At 35.5% G+C, this 18,850-nt stretch overlaps 1 protein-coding gene across 4 annotated transcripts in view; it reads left to right on the top strand.

The window, feature by feature from the left end:
• Window positions 1–18,850, top strand: part of LOC143265637 (CUGBP Elav-like family member 5) — a 461,835-nt gene that overhangs the window by 9,335 nt on the left and 433,650 nt on the right. For 2 of the 4 annotated variants that reach the window (XR_013040278.1, XR_013040277.1), the window contains exon 1: window positions 13,660–14,748. The exons of the other annotated variants lie outside the window; for them this stretch is intronic. The gene's annotated coding sequence lies outside the window, so the exon portion shown is untranslated. Of the gene's footprint in view, window positions 1–13,659; window positions 14,749–18,850 lie in introns of those variants that run through there. 4 annotated transcript variants of the gene reach the window in all.

Below are 18,850 nucleotides of genomic sequence, written 5' to 3'. Positions count from 1 at the left end.
TATGAATTATGAACATGTAAAATATAGTGTCTGAAAATTATTACATAAAGTCCATGCTAATTACACACATAAGTAAAATATATACTACAGGACTTCGAAATAAGTTGCAGAAACCTTGGAAAGTTGCACATCCTTGAAAACGCAGATATGAAGGTGAATTCATAAAAAGGATATCTCGCAACATGTCTAACAAAATAGCAATTTTCCGTGAACAAAGACAATTAATCTCAACTATGAAACTTAAGCGTTTTCATGAAATGTAGGGATGGTTAGGTTTGAAACGCGATTCAACTGGATGCTACAATTCATAATCAAAACGGTATCGAGATGCAGCGAACAGCGGGAAAATCGTGCCGCGACCGTTGGGGCATAATTTAAGCGACAAACGTATATCATTTTGTCGTTCAATTAAATGTATTAAAATATAAATCTTGATATCGGGGCTGGCCGCAGAATAGAACCAAATGAAATCATTTCCTTTCAATTGCAAGCGTTTGTGCAGTAGAGTGGATTTAAAGAGGACGCGTCCATCGATTCGCGCGTATACGTATATGTACGTATGTACGGGGTGTCTCGGTTGTTTCCGGACAAAGCGGGGACATTTATTCTGTAAATAAAAGTAATTAAAAGTTGTTGTGTTGGGGATGTTTAAATGAGAGGAATAATTTGTTATAAATGTTTTGTTGGGTAGATGGAAGCGAATGTTAGTCAGTTATGAAGGAACAAGTTGTTTCGGTTATAGATTCATGATGTAGAAGTAATGAATACATAATATGAAAACACAAATATAATACACAATATAAAAACATGGTTTATGAGGTAGAATTAGGTTTTTTGAAAAATTGCAGATTTAAGAAGTTTTAGATGATGGAAGATAAATTTATATTTAGAGAGTAATAATGTATTTATTGAAATTTAATGGAAATTTTTATAGACTGTGATGTGACATTTATAGTACAGTACAGTAACAATGGAATACAGTAACAGTGCAGTATAATAGTACAGTAACAATAGAATATGTGTATAACATATACAGTACAGCATATAATAGTACAATAACAGTAGAGTAAATGTATAGTAACAATTTATGGCATGTCACGTTTATATTTATATTCAACAGATTTGTACTAATGAATATATTTTCTTTAATTCCCATTAATAATATGAATCAAAAATTACTTTAAATTGATATTTTCTGTTAAGAAAGTGATATAACAAGTATAAATTGGCAGTTCTATTGAAAGATAGAAGGAAAAGTGGTAATTTCAGTAAATTTGTTAATAAAATGTGAAATAGAGAAATAGTGAAATACTGAAATAGTAGAAAATTGGAATAATTAAATGATAAAATAGTGGTAGAATAGTAGAATAACCTTAAAAATAATATAATAAATAATATAATGTAAAATAATTAATAACAATAAAATATTTAAATAGTCAAATAGTTAAATAATAAAATACTGAAACAGTAAAATAGTAAAATAGTAAAATAGTAAAATACTAAAACAGTAAACTAGTAAAATAATAAAATAGCCAAATATTAAAATAATAATATAGTAAAATACTAAAATAATAAAATAGCAAAACAGTGCAAAGTACTATTAATAAAATAGTAATAAGGAAATAAAATAAATTAATAAAATAATAAAATAGTAACCTAGTAAACTAGCAAGATAATATACTAGAACACTAAACTGTTAACTTCAACAAAAATGACAAGAACAGTAAAATAATACACAAAATAACAAACCATCCAAACAATAAAAATACAAATGAACACTCGAAAAATAACAAAAATAAAACAATAAAGCAACACAACAGTAATTAATAGAAACAGTAACGACTATCCAAATATTACAAAACCCCAACTAAACATAAACCAATCCACAAAATCTGCAACCAATCCCACCAATTCCTTCACAACGCAAAATAAACAAAAAATCTCAATAAACTTGCATAAATTCCAAATTCTTATCTACAGTATATAACACCGTGGTTATTTAAAAGAAAAAATTAGAGACACCCCGTATATGTATATGTCGATGCGAGCGATAACTACGAGTTTAACTCTCGCGAGCGGTTTGCTCGTTTCAGCGTATTTAACAGCAGTGTAGCAAAGGGCTCAGCTGTTGGGGTGGTTGGCACATGGGGACCATGGCACACGCCATTACAATGGCAACCAACCCCGTTGCCAGCCTTCCCGCAATCTCTCTCCTCTCTCGACACGAGGTTCACGAGGGCTGTCTGTCCGTTCGTCCGTTCGTTCGTTCGTTCGTTCGTCTCTTCGTCTGCATACATGGCCGTATGTTATCCCACTTTTTTTTGCCACAGGCCTCTCTACAATCGCGTCGTTTCTGTCTCTCCCACATCGTGGATCGATCCGGTGAACGCATCGCCCTCTGGCCCATTGAAAATTGCTAGGATTCAGGACAATTTGGTGTTCGAATTGACAATGGAGGAATTGTTGTTTTTAATCCGTACGAAATCCTCTTTGCAACGGTACCTCGTTGTCCCGGAAATAATACCGCCCGGCGTCTTCACCGCGATTTAACCATCAACCTTCATGTTAACCCTGTGATCTCGCGTTTGATCAAACTTCAAATTCAGTTTTATCAAGCTTTCTAACGTTCTAAAGGATCTTAGCAACATCTTTGTTGCGTTAAAGTATGTAGAGTCATTGGTGGACTTGATAAAAATTCTTTTTCAAACATCAAGACACATCAATAAATATTAACATCGATGTAGCCTTATTTGTAAGATATTTATATGAGAAAAGACATTAAAATTGATGCGATTCTGGTCAGATATCAATGTGGAGGCTGTCGTCCATTTAACATAGCAACAGACACATGTGTATCATTAATAAATATATAATTAAAGGCAATAGTGTTCTGCAAAATATCTATAATAAAGACGACATATTGAAGCTTGATACTTAAATTTTAGGTTGCCAAATTTTCAAACTGTAAAATTGTCACATTGTTAGGTTGTCAAACTATCAAATTATCAAATGAAATTATTAAATCAAATTATCAAATCAAATTATCAAATCAAATTATCAAATTAAATGATCAAATCAAATTATCAAATCAAATGATCAAATCAATTTATCAAATCAAATTATCAAATCAAATTATCAAATCAAATTATCAAATCAAATTATCAAATCAAATTATCAAATTAAATGATCAAATCAAATTATCAAATCAAATGATCAAATCAATTTATCAAATCAAATTACCAAATCAAATGATCAAATCAAATTATCAAATCAAATTATCAAATCAAATTATCAAATCAAATTATCAAATCAATATATCAAATCAAATGATCAAATCAAATGATCAAATCAATATATCAAATCAAATGATCAAATCAAATGATCAAATCAAATGATCAAATCAAATGATCAAATCAAATTATCAAATCAAATTTTCAAATAAATTATCAAATCAAATGATCAAATCAAATTATCAAATCAAATTATCAAATCAAATTATCAAATCAAATTATCAAATCAAATTATCAAATCAATATATCAAATCAAATGATCAAATCAAATTATCAAATCAAATTATCAAATCAAATTATCAAATCAATATATCAAATCAAATGATCAAATTAAATGATCAAATCAAATTATCAAATCAAATTTTCAAATAAATTATCAAACCAAATCGTCAAATTTTGATATTCCTGAATGTCTCATGACCCCAATTTCCGTAAACCACTTAGTTATCCCATGAATTACTACTTACTGCTAGAATCAATACTACAAACAGTGCTGCAATCATCACTAATAATACCCAGTAATTACCAGTCATACAAAAGGACCTAGCCATTCCATCCAAAGTCCATTTCGCACAAATAAAACCAAGGGAAATGCACCATGAACATTCCACGTGCACAACCAACAGGGAGTTATCGAGTACTTAAACTGTAGCAAAAAATCTTATTTAAATAATTAGTTCCGACAGCATAGTCAGTTTTATACTTCGGTAAGCCGCATTCCGCATAAAAGCTTTCGGCCAAAGAATTTCACGGCTGTTGTTTTCGGCCCCGGCGAATGAATCTGCGGCCTCGCGGAGGATTTCGCGTCCGTCGGAACAACGGCAGAAAATGCTTCGTAGGTTATGCCTCCCATCTCGGGGTCCAACCCCCCACCGTCACGATGGGAATTCCCATTCTTCGTGTTCGGCGGTCTGGAATTTTCCAGCAGCAAGCTTCGACATAGCACCGAACTTCTTCCTCCTCCGTGCCACATCCCTTTACCGGCGCGAGAGCGTAATTTTAGTTTGATACCGGCGCAATAGCCATACGGTCTCCTCTCGATGCAATAAAGCAGCAGGAAGTAGGTAAGAAGACGAGAAAATGCATCGTTGCAGCGAAATAAGGTGATGCAACCCGGTGTCCTTTACTTCCCTCGGCAACTACCCTCTTCTTCTTGCCCCCGATCGAGACAAAGCCGTAGGTATTACCTTATTTCCCCAGTGCCTTGCTCCCTTCTATCGTACAAATCCTTCTTAGGAGAGTGTTCACACTCGCACACACCCGCTGGATACAATCTGCCATGGTATTCCTTAGCCGTTTGCCTTCTCGCCCTCTCTATTCTGTTTATGCCGGGACAATACGCCTGCTCGTTATTCTAATGGACCCCATCTCTGACAAAGACAACCTTCGCGGGAAATCATTTCTTTTTTTTATTCGAATGTTTACCTACGCTCGAGGTGAATGCTGCTGGGGAACACCTTTACGTTTAACGGTTAAAGTACCAGGACTTGACCCATTCTTTTTTATATCATATTTCTTCGGACTTTCTTGCAAACTCTCTTACCTTTTATCGTAATGTAACGGTCTATGTCTATTTATGTTTTGTCGTTTGGTTAGCTATTTTTAGTTTGAGGTTATGTAGTTGAAGAGTTTTGTATATTTAGAATATATACATTTTATGGGAAACTCTTTTATCATTATGTAAGAGCAATGTCTATGTCAATTTATGTTTTGTCGTTTGGTTATTCATTTTGAATTTGAGGTTATGGGATGGTGGATTTAGTTGAAGATTTTTGTATATTTAGAATATGTATATTTTATGGGAAACTCTGTTGTCTTTTATCGTTATGTAAGATGTCTATGTCAATTTATGTTTTGTCGTTTGGTTATTCATTTTGAATTTGAGGTTATGTGATGGTGGATTTAGTTGAAGATTTTTGTATATTTAGAATATATATATTTTGTATATTATGAGAAACTCTGTTGTCCTTTATCGTTATGTAATAGCTGGAAAATTCAGAAATACAGAAAATGAAAAATTTTATAATTTAAGAATGCAAGATTTTGAAATTTGGGTTTCTGAACGTTTGGATATCTAAAAATCTGGAGTCTTAGAAATTTGGAAGCTTGAAAGTTCGAAGACTTAGAAATTTCTCAGTTAAGAACTTACTAGTTAATTTCCTAAACAAATAAAACACATAACTAAAATAATTGTACATTTGTATTATCTTTAATTCGTCAAATCGACTACTCAGAAAACATGAACGCCACAATTCTTAAATCACTCTACCTTAGAACCTACAGCCCCAAAATCGGGGAATTATCGAACACCAATTCAAGCATAATAGACTTGAATACCAAGTTCACCTTGGAATACATTACCACAACGAATAACATTATTCCACCGCTCTAATTATCAATTTAAAGTAACTTCGATTCATCTCCAACAATTCTTGCAGTGAAAGTTCAGTGGAAATAGTTCATCGGATCGTTTTTCTTTGTTATAGTTCGTTACGGTTTTTGTATTCTAATATGCCGTCAGAAGCGAAAGAGAATGGTTCGTCAAGAAGGCTGGTAAAGGTACAAAGAAATATTGAAGATGAAACGCTTTGATACTAAGAGCCATTTTTGTTCAGAATTAATCAGGTCACCGTCTTTTTGTTGAAGACGTTTTCTCATCGTTAAACGCGATTATTGTGGGAAATTTATTCAATCGAAAGTTATGAATACAAATTTTCACTCTGCTCTCACTTCAGATAATTATTATCTAAATACAAGCCTTCTTTTACTGTCACAAATCATAATTCACTTTTTGATTTTTAGGTGAAAATTTCTAGAGTTTATTCTAGGTTTAACTTTTTTATATTCTCAAGTTTCTCACTTTTTATATTTGTTATTTTTATTTATATTATCATAATTTATCAGTTATTTATATTTTTGTTGTTACAAGTTATTTGTTATTTACTTTTGTGTTACTTTAATTTATTAGTATTTATTTTATTATAATTTTTTAGTTATTTATGTTTGTTGTATTATTTGTAGTTTAAATTAGATTGGGCTTTCTTCAAATTTATTTGTTATTTTCATTTATGTTGTCATAATTTATTTGTTATTTATATTTGTGTTATTATAATTTTCTACTTATTTGTATTTATGTTTTTTTAGCTTATTAGTTATTTTCAATTACAATTATATTTATTGAAATATAAATTGAATATGTAAATATTATATATTTGGTGTTATTAAAATAGTGATCCTATAGAACCCTGTTCTATAAAATCCTGTCCTATAAAACCCTGTTTATGTTCCTATGTGGCAACTTTATGCAGTAGTATAAAATAATATATTTTATATTATGTATATTATATTATACATATTATATAAGTGTCATGTAAAGATGATTGTACGATTAATTAACATATCGTAACACTTTAAACAAACTCATACAATTTCTTATCCCTTGAGGTTCAAAATATATTTCTACAAAAGCTTAATTTTAATAATTTAAAATAAATTTAATCTTAAAAAAGATGTGAAAATGTAACATCTTAAAATAAGGGATGAAAATAAATCTTGCCAGTTTCCCGTTAATTGCTTAATGAAGAACAATCTCGTTCTGGTACGTCCGCAAATTGGATTTATTCGCTGCAAACTGCCGGACTTAAACAACTGTTGCAGTTATCAGAAGGATGCGTTATCAGGGTAACGAGGAAAGTTCCGTGTAAAATTTAAAGGCTCCATCGTTTTAGGTTTACATGCGAAAGCGATGCATAGCCGAAGACACGAAGATAATCCAGACGGCGGAAGTATGTCGGTGTTCCGAGGCTCATGGCGAAAGCTTCTCTTCTGCTTCCTCGTCCGTCTCCTCCTTCGCTATATATTCACTCGCCGGTTTCAGAGCGTGCTTCTCAACCTCCTCTCGCTGCTCTAATGTCTTAATCTTTCGTGTGTGAAGAATTGGGCTGGGCCAAATGAAATTTGCATAGTCGTTACCAAGCCCGCCTTTACGAGGGGTCGTTCAGTCGATCCGCCTTAGGCCCTTTTGGCTCCGAGGAAAGAACACGATGATCCGTTTGATTGCTAAAGAAAACATTTCCCTACACTCGATGTCTTAAAAAGACGCGATCTTGATATCGAAAACACCACCATTTAATGGCCGACGGTGCAAAAGACAGGACACGGTGGAACGAAAAAAAATGCTCGCTTTATTCTTATTCATCGTGTGCTCGTATTCTAGCGGGTATCTAGAATTCAATAATACGTCGCGAACGGAATATCGAATACTTTTAATAATCGAGCCCTTCCGTTCGAACAAACAGCTCGCGACCCAGCAACTTTATCTAAATTGTAAATGCGTCGGAACCGTGGGGCTCTTAGTTACAGATGCATCGTCGGAGCTACAAGCTGTACCAGCAATATAAACGCTGGTAAATGACAGGAGTTTGCATTCGAAGTTTAAGGCGGGTTTCAATTGATACAAGTAAGATGCCGATCGATCTTTAATTAGCGTCTCGAGTGTAAGGATAAGATTAAGATCGAGGATAAGGTTTCATGAGCGTACATATGTGAACTTCATAATCTTTTTAATTTATAAATTTTTGTGTGTTCAATATTTTCTTTCTATATTTTTAAATAATTAAATGTTTAGCCAAGTTTTTAAATTTAGAATTTTACAAGTTTTTAAATTTTTACATTATACAGTTTCAACATTTTCAGATTTCTTAAATTTGCAAATTTCTGAACTTCTATATTTCCTTTGTTAGTTTTTAAAATTCCAAATTCACTATTTTTAAATTTCTCAAATTACAAATTACTTTTTCATTCTTAACCCTATCGCTTGATTTTCAAATCCAGAAGTCTCCTAGTTCCCAAACTTAGTCTTCAAATTTCTAGATCCTCAAAGACCTCAAATTTCCTATGTTCTCAAATTCCGAATTCATCAAACCCCTAAATTCATAAATTTTTATATCTTTCATATCCTAAATCCCAAAGTCTCCAAACCGCCCCAAATCTCTACTCTGAACTCCTTAAATTTCCTATGTTCTCAAATTTTGAATTTACCAAACCCCTAAATTCATCAATTTCTATATCTTTCATATTCTAAATCCCAAAGTCTGCAAACCGCCCTCTCTACTCTGAACTCCCCAAATTTCATATGTTCTCAAATTTTGAATTCACCAAACCCCTAAACTCATCAATTTCTATATCTTTCATATCCTAAATCCCAAAGTTTCCAAACCGCCCCAAATCTCTACTCTGAACTCCCCAAATTTCTTATATTCTCAAATTCTGAATTCACCAAATCTCTAAATTCATCAATTTCTATATCTTTCATATCCTAAATCCCAAAGTCTCCAAACCGCCCTCTCTACCCTGAACTCCCCGAATTTCTACATCTTCCACCCCTATCTCTAAAAATCCCCAGAAAGTGAATCTCCCTCCTTAATTGCAATATTTTTCCTGGAAAATCCAGATTTGCTCTTGACTGTACTGGAGGATGGGCCTTGAGGCATCGGAGAAGGAGGAGCGCAGGAACAACGTAGAACGCGTTGGCTAGGTCAGGAGGTTCAGCAGCCGATAAGGGCTTGCCAGCTATGCCCGTTAACGACTATGTAAATTGACGGGTCTATTTATTCTAGTCGTCGTATCGAGATTCCTTCGGATGAACACGTCACGGGCCAATTTCTCAGAGTCGCGCTTTCAACTATCCTAGTCGATTATGTTAATTCTGCGTTGCCTTCTTAATTGCGATGTCTCATGTCATTTGTCATCCATTCAGTGTTGCGTGTCCTATAGGATCGTCTTCATGATCGAAAATTTTCTTGGTACATCCTTTTGTTTGGATCATCATCATCCATAATCTTTTTGGTACACCTTTTCATTTTGGATCATCTTCATGATCAAAAATCTTCTTGATACACCTTCTCATTCTGGATTATCTTTATGATCCAAAATTTTGATACACCTTTTCATTTTGGATGATGATGCATCATTTCGTTTTGGATCATCATGATACACCTGTTTGTTTTGGTTCATCTGCAGGGTACACCTTTTTATTTTGGATTGTCTTCATGATACACCTGTTCATTTAGGTTCACCTTCATGATACATCTGTTCGTTGAGGTTCATCATCATGATACGTCTGTTCATTTAGGTTCATCTTCATGATATATTTGTTCATTTAAGTTCATCTTCATGATACATCTGTTCATTTAGGTTCATCTTCAGGATCCGTCTGTTCATGTAGGTTCATCTTCATGATACTCAGTTAGGTTCATCTTCATGATACACTTATGATGCTATCATAAAGATATATGATCATGAAGATGGTCCTAAATGAAAAGGTGCAAGACATGTTATGATAAACAGCGATTCATCATTTTCATCCACATTTCACTAGTGCCTAATGAACAGAGTAGAGCTACTTCTAAGCTTCACTTTTGATTAACTATACATGTACTGAACATATATTGAACACCTACATATATTGAATATATTGATACACATACATATATTGAACACATATGTACATATTTGTTACATGTATGATTAAACTCAATGTATGAGAATGTTCAGAATGGATCACGAATTCAATCAATGAACCAGCACCTATTTTTGGTATTCAATAATCGAAATGAATCCAAAGTGATAAATAAACATAAGTCCAATTTGACTGAATTAATTAGATCATTTATGCAGGCAGTAAATATACACTTGTCGCGTTAATTCAATCTGGTAGATTATCCTAAATGCATAGAAATATTTCAGAATTAATCAGCTCTCATTGTTCATATTCGCTATGTATGATCATTGAATGACCGGCTAAGTGGAGAGAACTATTTCAGAGAATGAATAATGAATGAATCATAGAACAGATACAAGTACTTCAACTCTCATTTTCGACATTCGGATGGCAGTAAATCAATTAATCAAAAAAGATTGTATCAAAGTGACCATCGAAGTTAGAGTTACTAGCGGTGTAACGGTTATCGTAGCAAATTGGCTAGAACTATTTCCGAATGAATGATGAATCAGGCAGCTCGCTGCTATAAATACTGCAGCTTTCATATTCGTATGAATCATGGTTGATGCAAAGTGAAAAGGTGTAAATTCGGCTTAATCCTTCATCTAGCATCCATCTCGTGTAACGTTTCTTTTCCGTGGCGATGTAGCAACGTTTCAGGGCACGGACGAGATCGCAAATAAATTTAGTGGCCGCGAAATTGCTTCTTCGACGGATACTCGATAAGAGAGTGGGCTATCATAACGCGCTGTCCGACCATTTTATTGCAATGCTAAAGTAGGTATTGATCCGAATCCAGGAGAATCACGAACTAAGGTGCTCGACGACCATCGATCCGTCGTGGAGAAAGAGCAAGAGGAGGTGAAGGAGAAAGAGGAGGAGGGTAATCATTTTCCGTGTCCTCCTGCTCCTCCTCCTCCACCTCCTCCTCTTCTTCCGTCGGTTATCCGAATTGGGTTCGAGGGGGTCTCGTAGCAAAGTTTGGGGACTAGGAGAGGACACAAACACCTCCTTTCGGGTGTTGAGAAGGAGAAGGGATCGGGTAGGCCCCGGTTGGCGCAGAGAGGTGAAGGAGATCCGTAGGAAGATGAACGGAGACGGACAGAGAAAACGAGAGAAAGTGCGAGACAGAGAGAAAGAGAGAGAGAGTATCGCTTTCTCTCTCTCTCGGTTTAGAATGAGAGGATGCATGAGAGACTGCTCCAGACCGTGGAGAGTGGAGTGAGGGTGCTGCCTTGGGGTTCATTATTCAGGGCTATTGATTTCCATCCACCTCCTACCATCAGCCCACCCAACACCACCGACGACCAAGAGCAAAAGAGAAACGGAGGAGGAACGAGGGAGATGGCAGCAGAAAGAGATTGACGGGCGGCCCGTTCTCTTTCTTTCTTTCTTCCTTTCCTTTACTCTCCCGCCCTTCCTGTATCCATCTGTTTGCCTCTTTCAACCCCCTCGTTCCCTTTCGCTGTTCTCCTCAACTGTTCTATTCCTACTGCATCAACCTACATACTAACTGACATGCACTTAAACCAGCCACTCCGGCTATAACGAGTAGAAAAGTTGTAGTAGGTATCAATCGCTATCCCCGGATGCGTAAGTTCGATCGTTTCGTTCCTTCCCCGAGATCCCGCCTATCGGGGATATATTCTCGATCGGGCAACTTATCTCTGACGTTTCGCGATAGACACGTCGTTCAGAAAACCGGTGATGTAGCGGTGTCTGTGTCCGAACGGACACGATCCCCATTTATCCTTGATATCTGAATTTAAAGAGCCGCAAAAAAGTACAGGCATCCACGGCGATCCTACGCTCCTGAATTTGTCGATTTCTCCATCGTCTTCCGCGGAGTTAACGGAGTTAGGCCACAACTTCCCTCGAAACTTTCTATCCGTAACGACGGTCCGAAGGGACTTGCGAGTTTTCTCTTTGAAATCCCTCGCTCGCGGTTTCCCGTCTGTGAGAAATCACCTTAAGGATCACGGGTATCACCACGGGAGGGTTAGTCGCGTGATCTTTATCCGCCATTCGATTTTTTCGCCCGGCAGAAACTTGGGAAACGGGGGTCGCTCGAAAAAGATATATAATTGATTCCGAGTCATTCCTTCGCCCTGTTTCGTTTCATTGATTCGAGAGGCAATTGAGTACACTTTGTCGGAGGTTTCAATTAGGAAACAGATGGATTTTCTCGGAGAAAATTTCATTTTGCGGCCAAGTTTTACGCAAGGGTGCACGAAACTTGCGGGACCGGAGAAAGCTATCGGAGCATTGTTCTAACGATGATTTATGGCCATCGAAAGTGCTTTGCGTATGTTTTACGTCAGTTCTCATTTTAATGTTGCGTGGATCAGTTTGAAAGATGTTACGTTGGAAGTGAAACGATTATTGTACCGGAGTTTTCATTAAGATTGCAGATGATATTGATTTATCGATAAATTGTTTAACCTGTGTGGGAAAAAACTTTTTAGTTTGTTCGTTATGAAATATAATTTTATTTAAAACAAACTTTTAGGTTAATTCTTATATTTTTTTATTTATTTTGATTCTTTTGTTACAATTTCAGGAAATTTACTATATGTGAAATATATGCAAACATATTAATTTCTTTAAAATTAATGTAGAATTATTAATTAAATAATTAATAGTTCATTGTTATTCGTTTAATGTAATAGTACGATCCAACATACTCATAATTGAAAACAATATTATTAAAAAATATTGAAGATTAAATCATACATAAGAATTGACCAACTTTCATTTTCTATATTTTTAATAAATTTTTTAAATAGACTAAGATTATTATCAAATATTAATAGAATTCAAATATATTTTATACATGTTGCATTAATTGGTTCTGCAAGATAATGTATAAATATTAATTTTGTACCCTTATCTCTTTTAAATATAAATAAATTATGAAGCAAACAATTGTAATAAATTTGAGCTGAATAATTTATGCAATTTGTTAACAACAATAATATGGAATAATCAAAAAATATTTATCAACATCAACGTCATATCTGCTGAACGAACTAAAGAAGTTGAAAACAAAAGTACTAGAAAACTTATGTAGTAGGTATTAATTTTTTGTGTAGAGTATCATTGTGGAAAACAATTGCTCGCCATCAATTTTTCAAGGCTATAACCAAAGTTGCAGACATCTATTCCAAAACTTTTCGACCTTATAACTTCGAACAACCCCAAGGTTAAAAGACTACTGATAATTAATTTCAGCAATTAAAACCGAATCACAAAGCTGTAAGTATAAAGTACTTAATTATTCTCTTCCTATACCCAGAAGACCAAACCACCCTCTTCACAAAATTCAATACTCCTCTTATCCGTAAGATTCATTCGTCAGATGTCTCAGTCAAAACTATTCAATAATCTAACAATATTCAACCAGCTAAATAAAATTAATTACGCTACTCATCAACTACCCCAAGCTAAAACTGAGCATCAAAAATTCGAGGACCACATATGAGCCATGAGCGCTCTGATTAAAATGAAGGTTAAACAATGGTTTCTTATCCCAATTTCTCCGTTAATCGGTATCATGAAATTCCGACATTGAGGCGCGCAAACATTTTCTTGGTCGTGTGGAGTCGTTGATCGCGCGTCTTCTTGGTGCTCGTCCTCTTTGACCGTGTCTAACGTTGCGTAACGCAAAACTCCATTAGGTGTTAGCTCCTCCGTCGACGGTTAAACCGTTACTCTGGTCGTCGGTGGAAACGAGTGTAGGCAACCGTCGACGTAGTCGGATGGGGGATATATAGGCGACCGGCGGTATACCGGCACCGGAGAGCCAGTAGGTATACTGTTCTGTTCTCTATAGGGATTGCAGCGCCGCGGGCGCCGGCGCGAAACGCTCGCTCGCGAGACCTCCTCCGCGTGGTGGGCTCGTGACGTCAGCTATCCTCAGTGTGCGGAGAGCGACCGCAGTGTACACCATCTCCACGTTTTGGCGAAGAAGGCAGCAGCATATCGTTGCCTCTGCGAACGAGTATACTCGACGTCCTTGCCGATCAGCTGGTTAACCCGGCGGGTCAGGTCTCGTTTATTTGTCTGTCGATCGATCGGCGAGTTTAGTCGGCAATCGAACGGGTGCGCGATTACGAGATCGGGTGATACGAGACAAGAGATTATCGCGCGGGTGATGAACCAGGTGGATCGTCACCTTGGCCGGCCAGGTGACCAACTCCTTTCTTGATGAGTACGAGCACGTCGATTTGGAGCACGGTCGGTAGCCACGCGGTCGACGCTCACACCGGCGGTACCAGCATCTCCGAAGGGGCTGACACCTAGCACGAGGAGCGTCTGCTGCGGAGCTAGGACGATCCCGAAGGGACTATCCTCCCTTCTCTGGTGATAGTGGTGGTGTTGTTGTTGTTATTGTTATCTGGTGATACACGTGCCCTGGTGATCCGAGCACTAACGTTGTGACCTCATCGTGCGGATACACTGCTAACCGAGTGTACGATTACTGGAAAGGAGCCGGAGAAGACAGTTATCGAAGATCAGGAGTCGATCGAGGACACGTGGATTCGGAGCCGATCCTTGCTCACGTGGTCTGCTAGCCTACCGGCGGCTCTCGCGATACCAAGATTCTCTCGTTGGTCGTGTTGGAAATTGGTGCTTGTTGAATCTTTGTTGATGTTGTCGAACGTGGTCGACGAGTGTTCGAGTGAGTGATACGACTGGATTTCCGTCCCGCTGTCGAGGATCGTGTATTTTCATGCCGCGCGTGGCCGAGGAGGGATGACGGTGCATCGTTGTGCGGACGTTGTGAAGATTCGTGAAGTGTGAAGACGATCGTCAGTGGTTGAACGAGGTACGAGAATCTCGTTGGATTCTTCGTAGGATCTCGCGCATCCGCAAGCACGCGGAATCAAGCAGGCAGCGTGGAGCGCTCGGCGATCGCGTGGCCGCGCGCCGCGGACCTCTACATTTATCAACCAGGTATTTTCTTCTAGGACAACGTAGGCTTTCTCCTATTTTACCCGTGATTTTAATCAGCTATCGAAAATGTGGTTCGGTGCTGACGATTTTAGATGAGCGGTAAAACGTCCGATTATACCGGCAACCCGTATCGAGAATGTGATTTCGTATCGAGAATGTGATTCGGCGGAAAGAATTCGTAGGCCGGAGTGGTTTTCACGTTCGTCGGAATTTGATTTTTTATAGCCGTAATAAGGCGGCGACGGAAACTTTCCAAAAAGATGGCAAAGAACTTCCCGCGGTATGTCGAGCCATTCTTCAGTGCCTAAGCCGCGAGCTCTCGTCGCATCGTGGCTGCATTCCTCCGCTACTACCGGATCTCCCGAGCATATTCCAAGTATGCTCAATAGGATTCATATCCGGTGACAAAGGGCGTGCTATTTTTCCGTGACGTCGCGTGTGCCCATCGCTTTCCTACGAGTCCTGTGAAAGTTGGCGAGCTATCTTAACACGTTCATCGTCATCATATTTGGCTCACGCAATTTCGACTGATCGTCAGTCATTGAGGAATCATCTGAGCCCATTTTGTGAAAAATGAAAAATCGGTCATTTTATTTTTTGCGTAAAAAATAATTTTATTGAATATATTCAGTAAAAGTGGCGTCAGTTTTAAGGTATATTCAGTATAAGTAAGATCAGTCTAACTGATATTACTCATTATGTGGAGAACGTTTGTTTAATCCTTGACATTTAGTTAAATACTTTAAGATGTATTTAGTAAAAATAGTATAGATCATCTAACAAATTGAAATCATCACCTATTTTTATGAGGAATATTTTTAATTAATCGATGACAAATAACTAAGTCAAATGAAGTATATTTGGTGAGAACAGAATTAATTATTCACTAATTACATTTATGAGAAAAATTACTTAATCAATGATAGATAATTTAATTAACTTTCAGCTATATGTGATAAAAGTACACATCAGAACAATCTAGATTTGTTAAAAATAAAATAATTGTTCACTAAGATTTCTGATGAATTCAACACAAGTATTCGATATGCAAAGTTTGATAAAATATCTGAAAACGCAGAATCTTCAAATTTTTTAATTAGAATCGTTTTACAGTCGATTTAGGAATTTTTCTATCGTTGTAGAATACTTTCTTTAAGGTCTATTGTTGTAGAATTTTTTGCTCTGATATTTCTATCGCTGTAGGACATCTTCTCTTTGATCTTTCTATTTTTGTAGGACATTATGTTGCAGGGCGATATTCTTCATTTACAGATAATAGAATACGACAGTTTTGGGTTACTTTAAAATTAGTGAATTTTACTTTATTTTAATATTGTGTATTTAAAAAGATTTTATCCGATTTTAATATGTGATATTTAACCTCGTTATTGTGTAACTTTGTATCTGTTGCATTCGATGCAATTTATGATCAGTCAATTTTAAAGAAATATTAAGCACTTCTCTATATGGTAATTTAATATTATCGTATGCAATGTGACATATTATTACGTAATTACGTCATATGACATATTATTCAGTTTTCATGTTATCGTTACTATGTGAGCTGACACATGTGATTTATGATTTGAAAACTGTTTATTTCAAAGTGTAGGAAGTTTTAAGTATGAAGCTATTAGCAGTAAAATTATATGTTGACATAGTGACCTTTCAATCTGACACTTTATATTAGTAGCGTACTATCAAACATCAGTACTGCGAAATAAAGACATTCACAGTAATATAAACTTGTTGACACATGAAGATATTTATGTAGAATGCAAATAATGGAGGATAATTTCAAAATGGAGGATACTTATTTGGACACGTTTTTAATAATATGACATCAAACGTAACTAATATATTTTTTTTAAATAAAAATTCAAATTCATCATAATCAATTAACGCAATTACATAAAGTACATATAGATCTTGATTTCAAGATAATCGTCCCTATAAAATTTTAAGGTAAAAGTCCCCATTAAATTTTGTCCATTTCAAACTGAAATATTTTACCACCCTTAAAATCAGAACTGCATATCAATGTTCTCAAAGTGAATAATATCAACGATTTGTCAATAAGTTACCAATAGCTGTCACTGTAAAGTCATCCCCGAAATCTGTGCACAATTATTACTGCAATAATTTATTATATATAATAACGGTTATAATATGTATAATAAATATCGCAAATGTTTGCTGTTGCTTTACCGATCAAACAATGAAAATATACAATGATGGATTTGGGGCTCATCGATTTCCGTTATTCGCACGAATTATGAATGTTACATTACGAGATGTACCATGTTTTCTCTTAAATTTCTTGTCAATTAACTAACAATATCATCGTATTATTTTATTGTAGTACTTTGCTGTTTGTGTCAGATGTAAACATGTGTACAATATTGTTGATAATTATAATTATTTGGTAATTGCATATCAATTTCTCCATTTATGCTTTCTGTTTCATTTCGTTGAATAATTGAACACCCTTTCTATTTATTTTTTATTAAAATTTGTTAGTTAATATTATGTCTGTTCATGTTATGTGAAATTGGGGTTGTAACTCGAGTTTGTACAAATTTATTAAAATTCTACAAATTTATTAAAATTTTACAAGTTTATTAAAATTCTACAAGTTTATTAAAATTGTACAAATTTATTAAAATTCTACAAGTTTATTAAAATTCCACAAATTTATTAAAATTCTATAAGTTTATAAAAATTCTACAAGTTTATTAAAATTCCACAAGTTTATTAAAATTCTACAAAATTGTATTAAATTGTGATATACAAAATTGTGTTAAATATAAACCTTGTATAACTACATATAAAATTGTAGAAACATATATTAAAACTCTCATTGTTGTTAAAATATATCACAAGAAAATTATCATAAGTTTCGTAACATTATACTGAAACCGTGTTCTCGAAACGCCATATAGCGAGACTGCCTCAAAACCAGTCCCCTAACCTCCGTCTCCCACATTACAAAGGATCATAAAACAAACTTCATTTCGTCACAACCCTGTTTTCGAAAAGCGAATTTTGGAAGGAGCACAAGGATAACAAGCGCTATCGATTCCATTTTAGCTTGAAGTTCGCGTGAAGTTTGTTTTGGCCACTGGAAATTTCACGCAAGCGTAGAAACTGAAAGATACCTTTATCGTTCAAAGTTAGATGAAAGTTAGAAATTCTTGAGACGGAGTTTCCATTTTCCGTGCCAATTCTTCGATACGATTTCTAACGCGACCGATCGCAATCCCGTCTCGAAGCATTGTCTTCCTTCTCAAAATATCGTCCCCAAGCGTATTTCCCGTGGCAGACTCTTTCAATGTTAGCTGTGTTAAAAAAAAAGTTCAATATTTATATATGACACACAACGCGGTTTTTGAAATAGCGTTATTTTATCTGACTTTTTGATATTTGCAAAAAATGTTCTGTATGCACTTTCATTTTCACATTTCACATTCATTTTACGTACTTTCATTTTCGTACATTTTGTGTTCTTTCATTTTTATGTAGTTTCATGTCCCTTCATTTTTACACGGTTTCGTCCTTTCGTTTTCACTGATTTTTATAGGTCTTTCATTTTTATCTACATTCGTGTCTTTTTAGTTTTGTCCATATTACAAGTACTTCATAGCCTCTTAAACAGTCAATTTTAATTTCTGTCAAATTATCTGATGCATTGCGAAGTTGGTTTTATTATTCTTCCAAGTTATCAACAAAGTACTTTGCATATCCATAAAAAGAAGTTTGAAAGATTTAAATCGAGACGCAACTGGTCCATGTCTACCTTTGAACACCAAGTTCAAGTGCCTTCTCGTATCACGCAAAATGAATTAAAGCATGTAACACATCGGTAATCTTTCTGCAAGTATACGATAATTGTCCAAGTTAACTAAGAAATTGAGATTGATACCTGACAGTTCAAGATAATTAGAGGCAATCTCCCATAATGTACATTGAAACATTCAACGAAAAACGTTGTTGGCGATTTGTTTGAATAAATGCGTGATCCGCCCACATGTGATCATTATGGAAATTTGTAACTCCACTTTATGTAAATGCAGCTTTATCGGTAAATAAAATGCAAGGATTC

Source organism: Megachile rotundata, chromosome 13, assembly GCF_050947335.1.
Source record: "Megachile rotundata isolate GNS110a chromosome 13, iyMegRotu1, whole genome shotgun sequence".
Taxonomy (NCBI): domain Eukaryota; kingdom Metazoa; phylum Arthropoda; class Insecta; order Hymenoptera; family Megachilidae; genus Megachile; species Megachile rotundata.
The sequence above is the reverse complement of the archived record's forward strand: the minus strand, read 5'-3'. Positions and strand labels throughout refer to the sequence as shown.